Genomic DNA, 22036 nt, shown 5'->3' with positions numbered 1-22036 from the left:
TTGTTTAATAATTTGTTCCAGTATCTTTCCAGATATCAAAATTAGGCTGACTGAGCTATAATTCCCCAGGTCCTCTTTGTTCCCCTTTTTAAGGGCAGGTACTATGTCCTTTTCCAGTCCTCTGGGACCTCACCCAGTCCTCCATGAGTTCTCAAAGATAACTGCTACCAATTTCAAGATAAAGCAATCTAGTTCCCTAAGTACCCTAGATGAATTTCATCAGGCCCTGCTGATTTGAATATATCTAAATATAATATTTTAACCTGTTCTTTCCCTATTCTGACGTATGTTCCCTGTTCTTTTTTGTTAGTATTAACTGTGTTGAGTAGCTGGTCACCATTATTGAAAACTAAAGCAAAATAGGCATTAAACGCCTCAGTCTTCTTGATGTCATCAGTTATTAGATCTCCTTCCCCACTAAGTAGAGGACCTACACCTTCCTACATCTTTCTCTTGCTCCTAATGCATTTCTAGAGCCCATTTTATTGCCTTGTGTGTCCCTGGCTAGGTGTAACTCTTTTTATGCCTTAGCCTTTCTGATCTTGTCCCCATACACTCGGCGCTATATTTTTTGCACTTCTCCTTTGCAATTTGTCCACGTTTCCACTTTTTGTAGGATTCCTTATTGATTTTCAGGTCATTAAAGAGCTCCTGATGGAGCCATGTTGGCCTCTTAGTATTGTTCCTCTCTTTCCTTTGCATCAGGATAGTTTTCTGTTGTACCTTTAATATGGTCTCCTTGACACAAAGCAAACTCTCCTTTTCTCTTAGATTATCTTGCACTATGATATGTCCAGCACTATATGGGAATTGGGTAATTTAGAGTAACTTGACTGTAATAACAGGGTCACTGATTATTTTTATCCTTTATCTAATAATCAAAGTGACCCTATGATTACAGCCAAATTACCCTAAATTACCCAATTCCCATTATATAATTACAGAAGTCCTGCAACAAAAAAAACATTAGATTTGGAAAAACATCCCTTCACTAGGTCCCTTAGTAACAGGCTTAGGTTTTGTTTGTCTTTCTTAAATCCTGACAGCCTAATAATATGTAGCATACTGTCTTGCTGGCACTTTATTAACAATCCTGCTCCACATCAGACTAGATGATCATAATGGTCCCTTCTGATCTTAAGTTCTATGATCATCATGTATGCAGAAATCTTGCATGACAATACAAACAAACAAACAGAGCTGCCAACATCACATACTTAGAGAGGAGGTGGAACTCTAAGAATACTAGTCACTGGACAAAGCAGTAAAATTGTGGAAATAACCTGTAAGATTAGTTCAGAATATGCCTTCTAAGCACAGGGATGGTCAGAGCCAGGGTTTTAATTTAGTCCAATATTTTTCAAGGGTTTAATATGTTACTGTTTATCACAAATTTAAGAAACATTTAAACAATAGCAAGATGGAAAGAGAGGTCTGATTCTGCAGTTTACTACAATCTTGAATTATCCAGGAACCCTTCCACAACATAGTGCATAGACACAAACTCAAATAGCAATTAGCTATCCTTACTATTAGCACTAAGAGTAAGATGAATGACAATTCAGGCCTGCTACAGAAATATAGCAGCATAAGGTATGCTGACTATTTAGATCATTCGTTTTAAGACCTCTTCAGTTACATAGATCCATCAGAGAACCTTCGGCAGGTTTAGTGAACTATACCATACAAATTAATTATTATGTTACCAGCATTCCAGAGAAAGCAAGCAGACTTGCATGTGCAGTTCTCTATTTCAATTTTCATATAGCTAACTAGCTCAAACAACAGAGACTAGAGACAGCAGAGGGCGTCAAATCTGATGGCAACAAAGCCCTGGTTTCCATGCAACAGAAATATATCCTAAGAAAAGCTAACGGACCTGCCCAACAGAATATGTTACCCAAGCAAAACATACCATCTGCATCAGTTGGTCGCAAGTACATTTTAACCCACATCCAGACACAGATAGGCTAAGAAATGTGTGAGGATTTTTTAAAAATTATATAAATACTTGTAATTCTTTTAAACCCTCAGTGTATCACATTCTGTTACCTATACATAGACTATTGGTGTGATTTAATTAAACAATGTATAACATGACAGAAAATCAGGGCCGCCGGCGGGGGGGAGTGGAAGGGAGTGGGGGAATTTGCCCCAGGCCCCGCAGGGGCCCCTCTGAGAGTTTTCAGGGGCCCCCATGAGAGTCTTCAGCGACAGGTCCTTCAGTGCCACCGAACACACCCAGAGCGAGTGAAGGACCCGCTGCCAAAGACCCGGAGCGGAAGCAGCTTCGGCGGTGAGGGCTTCTTCCACTCTGCGTCTTCGGCAGCAATTCGGCGGCGGGTCCTGGAGCGGAAGGAGTCCCCACCGCCGAAGGACCCCTGCCGCTGAAGACCCCAGGCCCACTGAATACTCTGGGCGGCTCTGCAGAAAATAATTTCTGGGTGATTATAGATTGCCACAGATGGTGTCATATGGCAGCATAACAAAGGTCAAGTGACTTTAATAATCTTAGAACTGAAATTTCCAACAGACACACTGCTTGGAGTGCCTTAATGCTTCTAAAAATAGAATTTGTACATAAACATGAGGTAGGGTTGCCAGGCATCCGGTTTTCGATGGCTACGCCCAGTCGAAAAGGGATCCTGGCGGCTCTGGTCCACAGGGCTGACCAGGCCATTAAAAATCCGGTTGGCAGCAGAGGGGCTAAGGCAGACTCCCTGCCTGCCCTGGCTCTGCGCAGCTCCGAAAACAGATGGCATTTCCCTCCAGCTCCTAGGTGGAGGTGTGACCACGGGGGCTCCACAGCTTCCATTGGCCAGGAATCGTGGCCAATGGGAGCTGCAAGGGTGGCACCTGCACACGGGGGCAACAGTGGCTGTGCTTCTGCCTAGGAGCTGGAGAAAAATGCTGGCCGCTTCCAGGAGCAGTCTGAGGTAAGCACCACCCGGAGCTCACACCCCCACATCCTTCCCACACCCCAACCCCCCGCCCCAGCCCTGAACCCCCTCCCACACCCAAACTCCCTCCCAGAACCCTCCCCCCACACACACACACAGCTCAACTCCCTGCCCCTGCCCCATCCCACACTCAGAACCTCTCATTTCTTGCCACACCCAGAACCCTCACTCCCTAACCCTCTGCCCAGTGAAAATTAGTGAGTGAACGAGGGTGGGGGAGAGAATGACAGAAGTAGGAGATGAAGTGAGAGGGGACAGTTTCTGCAATTGGAAAGTTGGCAACCTTAACATAAAGAAAACAGTTAACCTGTACATTTATTGGCCATTTTACCTAAGCAGATGACAACAACCAACCAGCAAGTTCCAACTTTGTCAGAAGTTCTTAAACCTCCATTTTAAAACCTATATTATTTTAATGAGTTGAAGTATGCAGATGAGCAGAAACAGAACATACCGGGATGAATCCAAAGCCCTCTGAAGTTGACAGGAATCTTTCCATTGAATTCAATGGGCTTTGGATCAGGCCCATACAAAATGAAATACATTTGCACAGCCATAAGGATCCCCACTAGTCGAGTCACCCTCTGGTGTAAACAGATTTCTTTCAAATGCTATAGTATCATTCTCATGACGACAAAAGTAGTCAGCAGACATCTTTCCTTTACATTTCTTAAATCATGAACCACATAAAAACTATGAAAAGCATTTCCTATAGCCAGTTATCTTTGACTTCTCTTTAGACATCTCCCTGATTTTCATTTTGAAGATTTTACACCTTCAACATAGTGTATCCCACCATTAACACTAGACTATTCTCACAACAAGCATGAGAGACTAAGTCTGTATGGTCTTTTATTAGTACAAATGATCCTTTTAACTCCATTATTAATCCCTAGGCACATTTAAAAACATTCCTAATTTGTTCTATTATTAATAGGTGTACAATGGAATGTTCAGGGTCACATAAAAGACCTTCCATTATTCATGGTCATTTATAAGGCTGTTTAAGCAGAAGGCATTATTATTTCTGAATATTCAAACAAAAACTCAATTATATATATATATATATATATATATATGCCCTACATTTTATTATAATAGACAATTATTCTGTTCAAACATGAAAACAGAAAGCAAATACAATACTGAAAATGTTTATCTTTTTGTCTGACAATACTGTTTTATAAAAAGTATGTATATTTTTATCTATGATTAGTATCAAATCTTGTTTGTCTTTTCCTCTCAATACGGTGCAGGATTTATGAACCACATTTTTGGGGGATGGGGGACTGGCTAGAGAGAAACTTTATGTGCATAATGAGATTCCTGGGCATAAAACTCTCATCCATTTATTCTGGACTTTTTATGTGAACATCAGAACTAAAAATGGGCTTTCAGTTTTAAAGCGGGCAGTCCACAAGTATCTGAGTGTGGGCATGCTCTCCCTCCTCTCCTGCTTGCTCCAAGAATCTCTGGCAAAGCATGTGCCAACAGAATCCTTACTTTCCCATGACATTTTTTCATATCACAGTAATCGAAACCTAAATCAAAATTTTCCTCCCAACACCTTCATTATAAATAGCCTTATAACACTTCTCACCTCTGCCACACAGCAGTAGTCATTATAGCTATACTAATCAATGCCTCAGAGGGTACATAGCCTTATCTGAGATGGCAATGTCACTCCAAAGAACAAGAAGAGAGTCACGCACAGTTTAATTTCTGATATTCCTCTCTCTTTTTATTGTGATTAATTGGTATAATAATTTCTAGTGCTGTTGCCACAGCACATCACAGTAGTAAAAGAGTTAATATTTAACGGTAGTTGATGTTACCAATAATTTGACATCTTTCGTACCTATCACTAGGACACTGGAGTTTTACTCAAAGACAAACAATTGTGTAACAGAATCCTGCCATGAATACTATTATCCACAGCCATGTTTTATTTAAGAGGCAGGTTGTCCCACTCCCAACAAACTGATAATTGTATTAGCAAGCTGCTTGTTAATTTGTACTTTTTGTGTGTATTCACTGAATCAAATGGATAAATTTACCTTGTGACTTATAAATTTGATTTTTAGAGAAGCATAATATTTATAATGATTCACTAAATACTGCATAATTACAAAATTACTTTTAATTTTTAAATTCAAAGTAAACATGCCATTAATAGGATTAGATGATTCATAACCTATTGCCTAATAAAGGAAGCTTGTCAAGGAACAAAAAACAGCACACTCCAAGTATGACATTTTAAACCAGTGAATCCATTACAGTATAGGAATATGTTCTGGTAGGAGACATTTGTTTAAAAAAAAACAAAAAAAAAAACAGTGGGATCAAGTGTTTCCCTTTTGGATAAAATTAACAAAAAAGTAAACACAGCAACTGAAAAAGTCTGAATGAACACTTCGGGGACGAACATTCACATTAGAACATAAGTCCTTTCCTACAATGCAAAGAATAGAGGAGGCAGTTGGGCTGCAGAGAATAATTTGGAGGGCTCTTTGTTAAGACTATTTCATACAGCTTTTTATCACCACGTCTTATTTATATTATTGAGCACTCTCCACCCATATTACATTTATCCAGATTGATCAAGATGACCATTTAAACCAGCAGAAGGAGACAAAGGCCCATGTTATTATTTTCAAGGTATATATCTGAATAAAGCACAGATCAGGGAGTCTGTCCTTATTGCCTCTATTTTCTCGACTAGTATAAAAATATCCCTCCCCCCAACAGCTTGCAGGCTGTTAAGGTACAATGGTTTCAGAGAGAGAGAGAGAGAGGTTATTCTATCAATGATCCTCAAATCTTATTACATGAAGCACAGAATGCGCAATTTGTTTTTAAATTACTTACTTGGATTTAACTGCTGTCAAATATTTTGGTTCTTTTGAACAGACCATCAGCCCTATAGTAAACAATAAAGCAGTGAGTCACTATGTTTAGACCAGTCTCTCAATCAACAACTGTTTTCCTCAGTCCTTCTTGCCCCTAAAAACTGGAATACAATATGACTGTATTTAACGTGTTGGCCTTTGTTTGATAAGGAGGTGGGATCATAGCCATAAAATGTCAATATTTTTGCCTAACTCTTACTCTTACATCAAAGATGCTGTGGGTCCTTAACACATCAGATTATATAACTATACCCATTATACCACATTAATTATTTTGTATATTTTTAATCCTCCCCCCGCCGATTTGCCTCCTCTCAAAAGTAAATAATCTCAGTCTTTTCACATTCTCTCCATGTGGAAGTGTTTCCATGTATCTAAATCACCAGAGGCTACTGAAAAGGTAAAATGCACAGCAGAGCTCACAGAAATTGCACTCTGTTCCTGAGACCCCACAGATCTCTTAGTAGTTTGTTTAAAAAAAAAAAAAAACTTTAATCACCCAACCTTTGCAAAAACAGTCATCCAAGTCACCATATTTCACTGAGTAATAAAGTAAAATTAAAAATTTAGTATTTCATACGTCAATGATTCGGAGATGGGACCTTTCAAGAAAAAAAAAAAACAAAAAAAAACCCTGACGGTACTTCAGATTTTTCAAACTGTTCTCTCTCACAAGGAACAACCCTCGGATAGAAGTATTCATGAAACATCAACTGGACTGGTTCACTGCCGGCAAAGTTAGCCAACGTTAACAGAAGACTAAGCACTTCACCCCAATTATGGAAAGACTACCAGCTCTCCATAATAAATAGCTCATATTCTATCTTTTGATCCCAATATTCTGTACAATTATTTCCCCAATCTATACTGAAGATTTTTTTTAAAAAGAAAAAAGATTTTGCAAAACATTTAAAAGTGCTGTATATCAGATTAAAATATGTTTTTCTAACTGGGTAAAATATGATGTTTTAAACAGCAGAAGTATATTTTCAACCTAGTGCAACATATGTACGCTACAAACAACAGACCTGATTTCTGCAACATTTTCTTTTTCTTAGATCTATCTTTTCTCTGGGGTGCTCTCTTTTCCGTCAGTCTGGTTGTTTTTTTTAAATGCAGATTAGTGCAAATTTATATCTATGGTACTCACAGATGGGTCTCAACACCCAGTTGAGAGCCCCTGAGGTAGACCACTCAGGGGGTCACGAGGTTATTACATGGGGGTTGTGAGCTGTCCGCCTCCACCCCAAACACCACTTTGCATCCAGCATTTCTAATGTTGTTAAATATACAAAAAAGTGTTTTTAATTTATAAGGGGTGGTTTCACTCAAAGGCTTGCTATGTGAAAGGGCTCACCAGTACAAAAGTTTGAGAACTACTGGTCTATCTGTCCTAATAATGGGCAAGTCAAAACAGGTAACTGGGGAAGAAAAGGAAGGAAAAAAAAGAAAAAAACCCAACAACCTTCCCTTCAAATCCTCCACCACAAGCCAAAGTTCAAAATAAAATTCCACTAGCTAGGATAGCTGTCAACAAAATGTGTAAAGCACTCAGATTTCTGAAACTCTAGGCTTATGAAAAAGCCTAATGAAACCGGTTTACTTTCAACATAGTTGTATGCCAATACATTTAATTTTGCTCAGAATTCTTGACTGAATTTTAAAAAATTCTGCCAAAAAATAGTAAAATGAAAGAAAAACTAACATTTTATAGAAAAAGATTATTTTTTATATATCTGGACATACTGGGTTAATTTCTGCCCTGACATCGAGCCAGGCAACGCAACTGACTTTTGAGACTGAAATGGGTAATATGTTGGGACAGAATCTAGCCCACTAGTTTTAAACGTGATGTACCCTAGTTTCTGGAATGGTTTCTCACCACCAACACTGGAACAGTAAAAACTTTGCCACCTTTCGCCACGCTCAGAGATTGCAGAAAAGCATGTGGTCAAGTTATACAACCAACTCCAATTATTTTGTACTGCTGCTGTTTTTAATTATTGACAAAACAATTTCCCAGCAACTTTCCCCCGGCCCCTCCCTCAGAATTACAACCACAACACTTAACAATGAGGCTTTCCCATCTCAAAGTCTCCAGAAAGCAGAATTCATAATTACTTTTCCTTGAGAATATGGAGAAGGGATGAAGGAGAGGAAAAAAAAATGACTTTTTCTCTTTTGTACACTCATGTATTTCCCCCTTAAAGGACAGTACCAGAAATAGATGCCAGCGGGTGAGTCCACATCAGCACACTTCAAATGAAGTTGCATTGCCAGGGAGTCAATGCAGAGCTGCAGGAAGTCCTGACTCAATGGTGAAGCACAGGGCCTATATGTGGATCGCCTGTACCCCACTTGGATCCTGGGGAATAACACCGGTATTGTGAGCCAGCCCCAATTCTTTCACAAGAGAGTTATGTCCTGAAAGAATTCTCAGGTGCTTCTGCCGAATGGGACAACCTAACCCCATGCAACATCAATAAGGTATCACTGGAGATAGGAAACATTGCCTTTCGTGATCAGGCTGAGTCCTGAAAAGATACATTAATTATGAAAAAGAAAGGAAGGAAAATAGATTTGCCCTGTGTACTCTAACATCCTCTATTTAAGACACCAAGGATAAAATCTTGCCCCATTAAAGTCAATGTGAATTTTGCAACTCAATTGAATAGGTCTAGGATTTCACTCCATGCCACTGTATAAACTATAACACTCCATCCTCATTCTCTCTCCGACACATTTACTTTTAAAGGCCAGCTTCACTTGGGGATTGAGTCACTGAGATTCCCATAGACCAAGCCATGGTCTACACTACACAGATATAAGCTGTCTTATGTCAACCTATGTCAGTGTATACACTACAGCAGGGGTAGGCAACCTATGGCACGGGTGCCGAAGGCGGCATGCAAGCTGATTTTCAGTGGCACTCACACTGCCCAGGTCCTGGCCACCGGTCGGGGGAGGGGAGGGGCTCTGCATTTTAATTTAATTTTAAATGAAGCTTCTTAAACATTTTAAAAGCCTTATTTACTTTACATACAACAATAGTTTTTCTATAAGTCTATAACATATAACTAGAGACCTTCTAAAAACATTAAAATGTATTACTGGCATGCAAAACCTTAAATTAGAGTGAATAAATAAAGACTCGGCACAGCACTTCTGAAAGGTTGTGGACCCCTGCACTACAGCCTTCTCCTGCCGATGTAAGGGTATGTCTACACTTACTGTGGATTGATGCTGCAGTGATCGATCCACTGGGGGTCAACTTAGTGGGTCTAATGAAGACCCGCTAAATCCAGGGTTCTCAAACTGGGTCAAGACTCCTCAGGGGGTCATAAGGTTATTACATGGGGGGTCGTGAGCGGTCAACCTCCACCCCAAACCCCGCTTGCCTCCAGCATTTATAATGGTGTTAAATATATTTAAAAGGGTGTTTAATTTATTGGGGGGGGGGTCGCACTCAGAGGCTTGCGATGTGAAAGGGGCTTATGTTGATGTAGTTAGGCTGAGACAGTGTCCATGTAGACCAGCGATGGGCAAACTGCAGTCCGAGAGCCACATGTGGCCCCTAAGGGTAATCTGATTGTGGGCCACCAGACATTTTGCAGGCATTGACCGCCCACAGGCACGGCCCCCGGCAGCTCCCTGTGGCCACAGTTCGCCATTCCCAGCCCATGAGAGCTGTGGGAAGAAAAACTAAATATATTGTATCAAGCTGTTTAACAGTTTCATGCTTCACTGAATAATTTGATTTACGCTGCAATCAAATCCTCCCGTTTTTGCAATTTATTTGCCAAAAAATTCAAGGACCAGAGAAAAGGTTTAAATATAACCATTCTTCTGTGACATTAATATTTCAAAAGCAACAGAGTCCTGTGGCACCTTATAGACTAACAGACGTATTGGAGCATAAGCTTTCATGGGTGAATACCCATTTCGTCACCCACGAAAGTTTATGCTCCAATACTTCTGTTAGTCTATAAGGTGCCACAAGACTCTTTGTTGCTTTTTACAGATCCAGACTAACACGTCTACCCCTCTGATACTTGACACTAATATTTCACAATCCTTATTTTATCATGCTCCTAAAACATTAGTCACATCCAGCTACCTAATTCTAGTTAAAAAAATTTCTAAGAGTAACATAAAATTGACATGTAGGAGAAGAGACAGAAGCATCACAGCAAGAAAAGTGTCTTTTTTCCTGTTTTTCCTGGAAATATTTAGCAATAAGTCCATAAACGGATTTCAGCTGTCACCACCAGTTTATATTGGCTTAACTGCAGAACTCACATTTGCATCCTGGAGGATGATCACACTTTTGAATAATTTGTATTAGTGAAGTTATCATCCTCATTGTTTCTATTTTTAATAATCTCACAATGTTGTAGATTCAGTAAACTCATCTTCACCACAAACAAACCAACCTCTCCACAAACTCCTAGCATACTGGAATTGCTTTATTGTATTCATAATTTTCTTGAAATGATTTTAGACTCTTTACATAAATCTTTTCAATGCACTTCTAATTCTGTTCTACTACAGCTGTGCTTTAAGAAGTCTCACTCTATTCTTTAGTAATAGGAGAATCTTATGAATTCCCTTCCTCTAGTCCAAGAGAAGAGTTGAATCTATGAAGCAAGACGAAATCAACAGTAATTTAATTCCACATTACACTAACGGTTCTATGGTTGGTAGGGTAGATGAGCATTTTATGCAGCAAATCATCTGTGGTTCATCAGAAGTTTCTCTTTGGCTCAGTGCTTTCTCAGTAATGAAACAAATTTTACAGGAACACTACAATAATGAATTAGTTTTCCAGTGCTTTCATGATTTCCCTTTTGCAGTTTTTAAGAAGCAGGCACAGCATTTTTGTTGACATGCTTACAATACATGAGAGAATGGAAAACAGCATTTCCATGACATTTTTGTTCTCTTGTTACCATTTTTTCTGGTCAGTCATTGCGTGGTCAATGACTGGCTTGGAAAATCCACTCACCAGTTGTTTGCAGGACATTTTCCTGGTGAATATGGACATGTGTCATGTAACTTAAACTGATGAGACTATGCATTAGAAACGATGTAAAGGCCAGTATTGGAGGGAGTATGAGAATGTGTGTAATAAACTTCTCGGCATTCCCAGTGGGAACTAGAGGTCTTCCACAAACTTGAGCAGAGTCAGAGTGATATGAATCTTTAAAGAAAAAAAAAAACAGCCCCATATTCTCTTTCCCATCCACACGATTCAGGAGTACTAACTAAATAATAAAAAGATGGAGGTTAGGCTATAAACCATCAATTTCTGCAGAATATGAGCTTCATCTTAAAAAAAAAAAAAAAGGACTGTTTAAGATATGAAGTTCTATCTTCCTCTGCTTCTGCTCACAGCTGTCACAAACAGCAGCAGAGTGAAATTAACAGGATTCTGGTAATCTCAGATACTTCTCAGAACCCTATTGACAGGGTGAAATTGAAAAGAATCATGTCAATTTCATTCTGGTCCTGGTGGGGAAACCTAGGAGTCAGCCTGGCAGAATTCCATTTTTATATATAATTTTGACAGATGAAAAATAAACACTGATATTTTCTATTTAAATTTTCACCATTGCAGGAAGTTATGTGGGAATGTCAGACAACAGGGCAGGTCAGAATTATTTAATTTTAATGACAGTAGACACTGATTTCCAAAAAGTTAAAGCTTTACAACCATTAAAATATACAAAGTAAATATACTTAACTCAAACTCGAATTAGTTCTCAAACAGCATTTTTCTTATTTTGTCTACCTGTACATTTCAATTATTAATGACAAATATTTGTGAGTGTCAGTCTGTGGGGAAATGGACATTTACCAATAAAAATCAGATCCTTCCAAAACTATCAGCAGAAGCAGCAGCACTGGCAGGTACTGGAGCTGTTCACAGGAAGGAGAATATGAAAAATGAAATGCCTGACATGGGAGTAGAGTATCAGAGAGCTCCCACTTCTCCAGCAACCAGAAGCTTGAGGAAAGGATATAGTACCCAATGGTCAGGAAACTGGAGTGTGAGCGAATAGAAAGAATGTAAGCAAATAATTTTGAAGCTATCAAAAGTGTATTAAGCTTGAGGCTGATATGAGTGATGGAGTCCACAACCTGGGCTAAGGAACAACTCCCTGGGAGGCATCCCAGCAACCACTCCTCTTTAGCAGTTGGGAATGAGGGGAAAGATTGGGGTTTTAACAGGGGTGCTATTCCTGGATATTGCAATGGTGGACTCCTCTCCCTCATTCTTTCACATGACTCTTTAGCTTTTCTAGTAGATGTCTGCTAACTTTTCCAAGCCCTGAATTAAGCAGTATTGCTGATCTCTCAAGACATCAAACACCATGAGCCAGACCCCTCAAACCATTGAGGAGTTGGGGGGGGGTTGGTTATATTTTTTAAGATTATATTGTAGTTTTTTGGTCTGTCTTGATTTTTGAACTCCTCTGCCCATCCTGTGAGTGAGAGTAACTATCCCAAATGTATCGAGTAAGGTAATTTTGGCCCCTGCTGCAGGAGCTCTCACCACCTCTGCCTGTCCCTTGCTTAGCAATTAATCCTGTCCTCCAACCCCCCCCCCCCCCATCACTTCACCCCACTGGCCTCCACTCCCGCTCAGCCTGTCAATTCAGCTCCATCACACCCTCACCTCTGCTTGTCCTATGGTTCTTCACCCCCCTCTCCCAGGCCTTGGGGAGGGGAGGGGGGTGCGCTGCAGCAGGGTCCCCTTCTCCTTCCCTGGCTGGGGGGTGGGGTGGCCTGCTTCAGCGGCTCTTCATCCCCTTCAGCCCCTTTCCAGACCAGGTGAGGAAGGGAGGCAGAAGAGAGCAGAGTTGAGCTTCGCTTCTGGGCTGTTTGCTCCCTCTTCTCCATCTCGCCTCCTATGAGAAATGGCTGACAGAGAGGAGACTGCGGAACTCTGCAAGGAGGCTAGAGCTTCTCAGGCAATTGCAAGAAGAGCACCAGCAGCCTCTGAAATTTCGTCACTCGTGATAAAAACCACAAGAGCTGGCAATACTGATTACTGTACTTCATTCATGGCATACTACATCCCCCCACCTATAACATTGCCTACAATCTACTAAAATATGGCCTCATCCACATTTGCCTGAAAACCTAGCTTCAAACAGCATGCGCTCTGCTGCACGTAAATTCAGTTCTAGCCCTGTGTGGCTGGATACTGCTCGCTGAACCACATTCTACAGCAGAGCCTAGAATCTAAACGAAAACTCAATTGTTGAACGCAGTAAAAAACAGCCCAGCCATATCCATGCTGGTCACTCAAATCACATTACAAGGTACAGTGCCAGTGATTCTTCCCTATAGCTAAACAGAGTTTCAAACAGGAATGCTTACCAGTAAAATAAAGTTCCTCATTATAAAAATCAGCTTTCCCACAACCATTAGCAATACAAGCAACAAAACCCACACACTTTCTTCATTATTTTGGAAGAATTAAAGCAAGATTCCAGCACAAGGCCATCAGTGAGTCACTTTAGTCCTATTGCTGGTGTAGTTAATAATGTTAAAGAAAATAAGAAATTGTTTTCACAAAGCCACAGAATATATAACCGCATTTTATATTGCATTTAGCATATACTGCAAGATCCAGCTGCATTTAAACCCTTTATAAAAATGATGCATCCCATCTTCCTTCAAAGATGCTTTCTTGGTATATATAATTTTTTTTTGGCGGGGGGGAGGAGGACTGGGGGGGTGTAATCATTTTGTTGACTGATTGAACTATATCACTGTAACATCTTGAATTTGTCACAGTATCATGGTCTTTTGTATTTCCAAGTATCCTTTGATCTAAGTGCTGACCTGAAATATTCTTGATTCTTCAACTAAATGAGATCAGGCACATTCAGGATGGGATGCTTGACCTTTAATGTCCTTTATTCTCAGCTATTTATATTTATACTTTAAAAATGTATTTCTTGACCACAGAAAAAGGGATCCATCTAGCTTTAAATCTGTTTTGTGCATTGGTGCCTACTGCCCTGTGCAGAAAGAAATCCTTACTCTGCATTGTTCTTAAATTATGCAGCCTTCCCTGCTGTGAGTAGTAAATCATTCATAAGTTAGCATTAGTGAATAGGCAATAAATTATTAGTAGGAATGTGCTCCAAGACCTGTATGCACTGAGTGTGAAACATTTTGAAGAACAGGGACATATTCATATATTTTTCTGTTTAAATAACACATATGCGGGGAGTGGCATGGAACAGATTTATCCTCAGCAACAAGGGCAATTTAGTTGAAATGCAGCTAAATTGTCTTATTTCATTTCTGGATTTTGAATTTTTCTGTAGTAAAATGGAAGAGTTGCACATATATAGGGAAATCAGTATACCTGAAGCCAAATTTTGGTTTTAATATTTGGGATATTATGTTAAAAAAAAGTAAATATATTTCACCACTGATACATTGTCATAGGAGGTTCTTACCTTTTCTTTTAGATTTTTGGTCTGGGCAACATTTATTATTCTGAGATGGGCATTAGAGAAACTGGGACACTATACAACAAAAATAGTTGACATTAAAGAATCAAATCTTACAGTCCTTACTCAGGCAAAACGCCCATTAAATGATGTACCTCAAATCAAATTCAATGGGAGTTTCACTTAACGTAGTAAGAATTGCAGGATTTAGTACTAAATAAATAAATAAAATAACTAATGTACTGAAGAAGGCTCACAGAGGCTTAGAGAACTCCTGTTACAGTTTAGACACAAATTGAAGTGAAGGTTGGAAGATTTCCCTCCGTCTGATAGGAAACCCTTCTCTGGATGCAGGTAAATCATCCCTTCTGGACAAGACTTATTTCTAGAATTCATAAATATACTTCTGAAAAACAAAGGTTTTGCCTTGGGAATGCAATAAACATCAATATATTCAAAGCACTTCCAGGGAGAAGGTAGCCCCTTACGAGTTCTTCACCCCTGCCTACCTGTGATACTGTATGATTAAAGATGACCATTTATATCATTGATATTACCACTGTTTTACAACTGCAACAAATTTTGTACAAGGTGTCAACAGAAAAGTTGCAATCTATTGAGTATAAGCAGCAGAGCGTCCTGTGGCACCTTATAGATTAACAAACGTATTGGAGCATGAGCTTTCGTGGGTGAATACCCACTTTGTCGGATGCATGTGAGTATCTATTGAGTATGATTATCCTGATTAAATCCATGCATCATCTTTGTATCCAAAGTTATAAATATTGGCTAGGTATCTCCAGCTTGTGTTTTGCTCCTGGATAACACTCTCCAATCAGATTTACATCAGAGCTAGATAGCCATGTGTTGATGGCCCATTTAGGGCACGCCACTCTCACAATGAGTCATGGAAGAAACTCATCCCACACAGTAGGTCTCCCTGTGGATGCCTCAGACAGCGAGGAGCCAATGGCCACCCCCCTTGTGATTCAGCAAAACATGTAAGGGCATGTGATATGCTCCTCTGACCCTGGACTCCATCCTGAGCCAGTAACTTTCCATATACAGGGACTGTGGGTTTGGTTTGGAACAGTAAATTTCCACGCACATGGCAAGGGAAATAAAAAACCTCTGAGACTCCTCCATTTTGCCTCTTTCCTGCTCCAATTCTCTGTATTGTGAATTTACAACTTAAAAAAAAACCAACAGTATTTTGAACTATGGACTGAGAATTTTCCAACCTTTTGAAAGTTACTAGAGAGACTTTTGCAAGCCAGACCTTCAGTTACTCACAGGCAGAAGTGGTAAATGTTGATAAAATGATTAACACAACATTAAGAACGAGGAGTACTTGTGGCACCTTAGAGACTAACACATTTATTTGGGCATAAGCTTTCATGGGCTAAAGTCCACTTCATCAGCCATGAAAGCTTATGCCCAAATAAATGTGTTAGTCTCTAAGGTGCCAAAAGTACTCCTCGTTCTTTTTGCTGATACAGACTAACACAGCTACCACTCTGAAACCTAACATTGCCTCGGATGATCTACAAAGTAACTGTACTTTCATTACCACTTTGTATTTTTCTATATATTTGTATTAATTTTGATGTAATTACATTTTTATAAGATCAGATTTAGGTAATAAAGTAATAATTGGAGATATACCAATCTCTTAGAACTGGAAGGGACCTCGAAAGGTCATTGAGTCCAGCCCCCTGCCTTCACTAGCAGGACCAATTTTTGCCCCAGATCCCTAAGTGGCCCCCTCAAGGATTGAACTCACAACCCTGGGTTTAACAGGCCAATGCTCAAACCACTGAGCTATCCCTTCCCTTATTGGGGGGGGGGGGGGGAGGAAGCCATTTATTGGCTGACTTTGTATGAACTTAATGCTGACATGCCTTTTACTGACTATGTTTGCCAGTTTGGACAACAAAACTTGCTATTATATTTCCAAAATTGTTTCACCTTGAAACCTATGTCTGCATCCTCAGAGAATTTGAATCCATTACTAATAGAATTACAACACAGATTTGGGGGTGGGGAGATAAGACACAAATTTAGTTTCAATGCTGAATGCTTGCTATCTTTTACTAACAATCTTTATTTGCAGAATATGTTCCCAAATTATTGCAAACAGAATACATTTTCATTGTCTTACTGAACTGTAACTTTTCTTTCAAAGCTTGAATGGCAAAATGTTCTTTATGGGGGAGATATCACATTCTGAAAATTATGATACAATACTAAAAATTATAAACATCTCATTGTATATAAAATTCTTCCCACATAGTCTATGTGAAAAACAAGGAGTCCTTTTTAAAAATTCCTTTTGCCTAGGCCGCTAAAGCATTCAAAGGTTCTTAGCTCCTGCAGCTAGAGAACACCTTGTCACCTAAACCTCAGTCTCTTTAACAGATTAACAGCTTTGCCAATGGTGTCCAATATGAATACAACCAGCATGAATTCTGGCACATCAAACAGAAGTTACCAGGAATATGGGTCAGCACTGAAGTTGCATTTTGCCTTACATTACACAGCACTACAAGTATTTAAGAGAAGGAACTTCAAGGCTAGGAAAGCACAAAGAAATAGGGAATTCTGCAGGGCTCTTAGTAAGGCTGGTTGACAGCTGAATGGACCAACAGAACAATCTTCAAAATCAAGAATACAATTTCTGCATGTAGCTCATTGTGACTACAAAGAGTCACTGATAACTTCTTAGCCAATAAGCTTGAACTCAGCCCATTTATACCAGCTGAGAATCTAGCCTTCAATGTTTTAAAGAAAGATCATAGTAGAAAACTAACTCTCAGACAGCGTAATACATTACTGTCTGACTGCCAGCCTCTGCTCAAGAGACTAACTCAGGACCAAATTCTGTCTTTGGATGCACCCACCATAGCTCTGATAAGTCACTCTTAGCCTTCAGAACCTGCATGTATGGCTTCCATTCAGTAATTCATACTACAGGCCAAATTCTGACAGAGTGCTTATTGCTATTATGATGTATTATTTTCATTGCAGTAGCGCCTAGGAGCCCCAGTCACAGACAAGGACCTCACAGTGGCAGGTACTGTGCAAACATATAATGAACGGTAAATATAATCCTAGCCCTAAAGAGCCTATAGTCTAAGACTGTTTATTATTTGAATTATAAGCAGGGTGCTGCAGCACCCGAGCAGGGTTCAGAGCCCTTTTGTGCTGGATCCTGCGCACGCACACACACACACACACACCTGAAGAGCTTACACTCAGCATAGACAAGACAAAGAGTGGGAAGGGGAATGATTTGCTGAGGGTCACACAGCAAGACCGAGCCAAGAATAGAAACCAGGCCTCCCAGTGCAGTGCCCTATCCACTAGCCACGTGGTTCTCAAAATGTACTTGCTTGCGCCCCCACCCCACGCCGCTTTGTGTCTGTAGTCGTTTATCCCTTCCCCCCAGTACATATACCACCACCCACCTCTGAAGGCAGCACCACGCCAGCAGCATAAGCACAGAAGGGTGGCAATATCACTTTTCACAGCAGACTTGGCACCCCAATGCCACCTTTACTTCTGCCTTGCTGCTGCCATCCCAGGGCTGACAGCCAGAATCTTATTGCCTCCCAGTGAGGTATTGGGGAGGGGGGAGGAGGGAGGAGAGCCTGAGCCCAGGCTGCCTCATGGCGAGGGATTGAGGGTGGGAGAAGAAGGAAAGTCAGAGCCCGGGCAGCAGGGCTCTGGCTGTCCCCTTTATCCCCATCTCTCAGGTATGCATGGCCCTTCTGCACAAGCCCCAACTACCCAGGATTTACAGCAAGAGCTCTTAAAAGAAAAAAAAAAGAAAGAAAAAAGCAGTACACAGCTCACGCCTCCCTTGACATATTACCCACCCCATAATCTGAAAACCACTGTGCCAGACCATAGTACCTCAGAATCATACACTTAAAGTCAGAAGGCACCATCATGACCTCCTGCACATCGCAGGCCATAGAACCTCACCCTCCCACTCCTGTAATCAGGGTTTAAATTTAGCCAGAGCTGTCGGGAGCAGAGCTCCAGAAAATATTTTTCAAACCTGGACTCCAGCCTGATGCTATTGAATGATGTAAACCAGCAGTTCTCAACCAGGGGTACACGGGGGGCCCTTTGGGGGGCCATGAGCCAGTTCTGGGGGTTCCAAAGGGCCTAGGGTGACCATATGTCCCAATTTTATAGGGACAGTCCCAATATTTGGGGCTTCTATTACCCCCACCCTCCACTGTCCCAATTATTCACACTTCCTATCTGGTCACCTTAACAGGGCACCGTGGTTGAAGTCTGGACACCCAAGCCTCCCACAGAGCAGAAGCCTCAAGCCCTGGTGCCCCATAGCTGAAACCAGGAGCCCTGCTGCCCTGCAGGGCAGAAGCCCCTAGTCTAGTCTACCCCACTCCCCAGCCCAGTGCCCAGAGCCCCAAGCCAGTCACCAGAGGGCAATGCCAGCTTCTGTAAAAATCTCTTGTAAAGTGCACCAATAGACGTGAGCTGTAGCTCACGAAAGCTCATGCTTAAATAAATTTGTTAGTCTTTAAGGTGCCACAAGTACTCCTGGTTTTTTTGCGAATGTCAACAGGGTTTCTCACACATGAACATAATCATGATCCCTTTGCATTACCCATATCAGCATTACTTTTCGTTAACTTGGTAGAACTGCCTCTCATGATGTTCAATGCTGAGCCATTGGGATATCCTGGATCGGAAAAGGCAGACACGCTGCAACGGATCTCAGGGAAGAAAAAGGTCAGGAAAGAAAAAAAAAGTATGAAACCATCATGATGCAGCTGTGGAGCCTCCTTGAGTAGTTTTTTGTTCGTCTGATAGACAGAGAATTGGGGGGCGGGAGGGGGAAATGCAAGAGGGGGGTTCTGGGAAATACTCTATAAGAAGAGATTCCTAACCTCTGGCTAAGTTACTGATGTCTTTAAACCATGATTCTGAAGACTTCAGGTTACAGAGAATCCACCATTTACACTAGTTTAAACTGCAAGTGACCTATGCTGCAGAGGAAAACTCCCAACTCTGTCTTACGATGCACAATTAATTCCATGGGAGCCATGTATGTGAATCAGAGAGCAGAATTTGGCTCACTGTGTTAGCAAATGCTTTCTCTCAGAACTAGTTCAAAGCACTACCAATATGTCACAGGCTGACTCAAGCCATCCCTGTCCAATCTATTGGTCTTCCCTTTGGCCTGAGGGTACGTCTACACTACGGGACTATTCCGAATTTGCATAAATCGGTTTTGTAAAACAGATTGTATAAAATCGAGTGCGCGCGGCCACACTAAACACATTAAATCGGTGGTGTGCGTCCACGGTCCGAGGCTAGCATCGACTTCTGGAGCGTTGCACTGTGGGTAGCTATTCCGTAGCTATCCCATAGTTCCCGCAGCCTCCCCCGCCCCTTGGAATTTCCGAGTTGAGATCCCAGTGCCTGATGGGGCAAAAATCATTGTCGCGGGTGGTTCTGGGTAAATGTCGTCAGTCACTCCTTCCTCTGGGAAAGCAACGGCAGACAAGCATTTCGCACCTTTTTTCCCTGGATTGCCCTGGCAGATGCCATAGCATGGCAATCATGGAGCCTGTTTTGCCTTTTGTGACTGTCACCGTATGTGTACTAGATGCCGCTGACAGAGGCGATTCAGCAGCGCTACACAGCAGCATGCTTTTGCTTTTGCATGACAGCAGAGATGGTTACCAGCCATACTGTACCATCTACCAATCCATAAATTGGTAAAAAGATGAGCATGGCTACCAGTCGTTTTGCACCATTTGCTGCTGTCATAAGTGCCCCTGGCTGCTCTTAGCCAGGGGCGCAAAAGCCAAAATTGGGAATGACTCCCAAAGTCAATCCCTCCTTTTTGGTATCTAAAAATAGAATCAGTCCTGCCTAGAATATTGGCAAGTGTACTAGAGAACCACTGTATCAGAGAGCACAGCTGCTCTGTGTCAGATCCTGCAGAAATTATGAGCTGTATGCTATTCACAGGGGGTGCTCCTGCAACAACCCCACCTGTTGATTCCATTCTTCCCCCAGCCTTCCTGGGCTACTGTAGCATTGTCCCCCCACTTGTGTGATGAAGTAATAAAGAATGCAGGAATAAGACACACTGACTTGTTAGTGAGAAATGAGTGGAAGGCAGCCTCCAGCTGCTATGATAGTCCAGACAGGACAGTAAGGAGTGTGGAGCAGAGGAGCCCAGCATCCCTCTGCTAGTCCAGGGGCAATTGAATCTTTTTTTTTTACACATGAAGGGTGGGGGCTGACAGAGCTCAGCCCCCTGTTGCTATGATGATGATGATGATGATGATCAGCCATACTGTACCATCTACCATGAAAAATTAGGGCCAGGCACCCTTGATCGACCTAACGGATGCTAGTCTGCATGGTTACCAGTCCTTTTGCACTGCCCCATGTGCCAATAGGCTGATGACGAGGACGGATACCAGTCGTATTGCACCACCAGCCACCCATGGCGGGGGGGAGCAAGGATGTTGGTGTTGAGTGCTGCAGCATCGGGTCTATCTGCAGCATTCAGTAAAGATAGGGTGACATGTTAAAGAGTCAAGAGAGGATTGTTTTCCCTTTCACTTCTGGGGGTGGGGTGCGTAAATTGCCGAGCTATGCCCTGACCCACCGCGGACACTGTGTTTGACCCTAGAAGCATTTGGAGCTCAGCCAAGAATGCAAATACTTTTCGGAGACTGCAGGAACTGTGGGATAGCTTGAGTCCTCCAGTCCATGAGCGTCCATTTGATTCTTGGGCTTTCCATTACGTTTGTCACGCAGCAGTGCGCTGAGCCCCTGCTATGGCGTCTGTCTGGAGATTTTTTAAAAATGATTTTGAATTTTGTCTTCTGTAACGGAGCGCTGATAGAACAGATTTGCCTGCCCTTACAGCGATCACATCCGCATGGTCCATGCGGGAGCTCTTTCTTTATTTTGATTTTTAACTGCATCGCCACACGTGCTGATCTGAGCTCCACGCTAAGCAAACAGGAAATATTCAAAAGTTCACGGGGCTTTTCCTGTCTACCTGGCCACTGCATCCGAGTTCAGATTGCTGTCCAGAGTGGTCAGTGGTGCACTGTGGGATACCGCCCGGAGGCCAATACCGTCGATCTGCGGCCACACTAACCCTAATCCGATATGGTAATTCCGATACTAGCGCTACTCCTCTCGTTAGGGAGGAGTACAGAAACCGGTTTAAAGAGCCCTTTATACCGATATAAAGGGCCTCTCAGTGTGGACGGGTGTGGCGTTAAATCGGTTTTACACTCCTAAAACCGGTTTAAACGCCTAGTGTAGGCCAGGCTTGAGACACAGGATAGTCAAAACTGATCATGACTGATTCTGTTCAGCTAATAAATGGGTGGAAGTCCTACATTTTCTCTTAACTCTCTATGGAAACTGAAAGGACCAACACTACTGACACTTCCTTAATCCTCAATAGCCAAGCAACTCTCTGGTGCTCAGTAACTTTACAGAAGGTCATGAGCATCTTGTAAAACTGGACAGCAAAAGCACATGTGGCTATTTGTAAATAAAGCTTTAGTTTCACAGCTTCTAGTAAATATGTATTTTCTATTTTTTTAAGATGATCAAAAGGGTATGTGTAACAGAATTCAGATTAATTATAGCCCTCTAAATTCAGCATAAACCACTC

General features: G+C 41.5%; 1 protein-coding gene across 7 annotated transcripts in view; it reads right to left on the bottom strand.

The window, feature by feature from the left end:
- Nucleotides 1–22036, bottom strand: part of HECW2 (HECT, C2 and WW domain containing E3 ubiquitin protein ligase 2) — a 246969-nt gene that overhangs the window by 202813 nt on the left and 22120 nt on the right. The window contains exon 1 of one of the 7 annotated variants that reach the window (XM_039493850.1): nucleotides 5829–5865. The exons of the other annotated variants lie outside the window; for them this stretch is intronic. The gene's annotated coding sequence lies outside the window, so the exon portion shown is untranslated. Of the gene's footprint in view, nucleotides 1–5828; nucleotides 5866–22036 lie in introns of those variants that run through there. 7 annotated transcript variants of the gene reach the window in all.

Source organism: Mauremys reevesii, linkage group 11, assembly GCF_016161935.1.
Source record: "Mauremys reevesii isolate NIE-2019 linkage group 11, ASM1616193v1, whole genome shotgun sequence".
In the NCBI taxonomy this organism is placed as follows: domain Eukaryota; kingdom Metazoa; phylum Chordata; order Testudines; family Geoemydidae; genus Mauremys; species Mauremys reevesii.
Note: the sequence above shows the minus strand (reverse complement) of the source record. Positions and strands in the feature narration are given on the sequence as shown.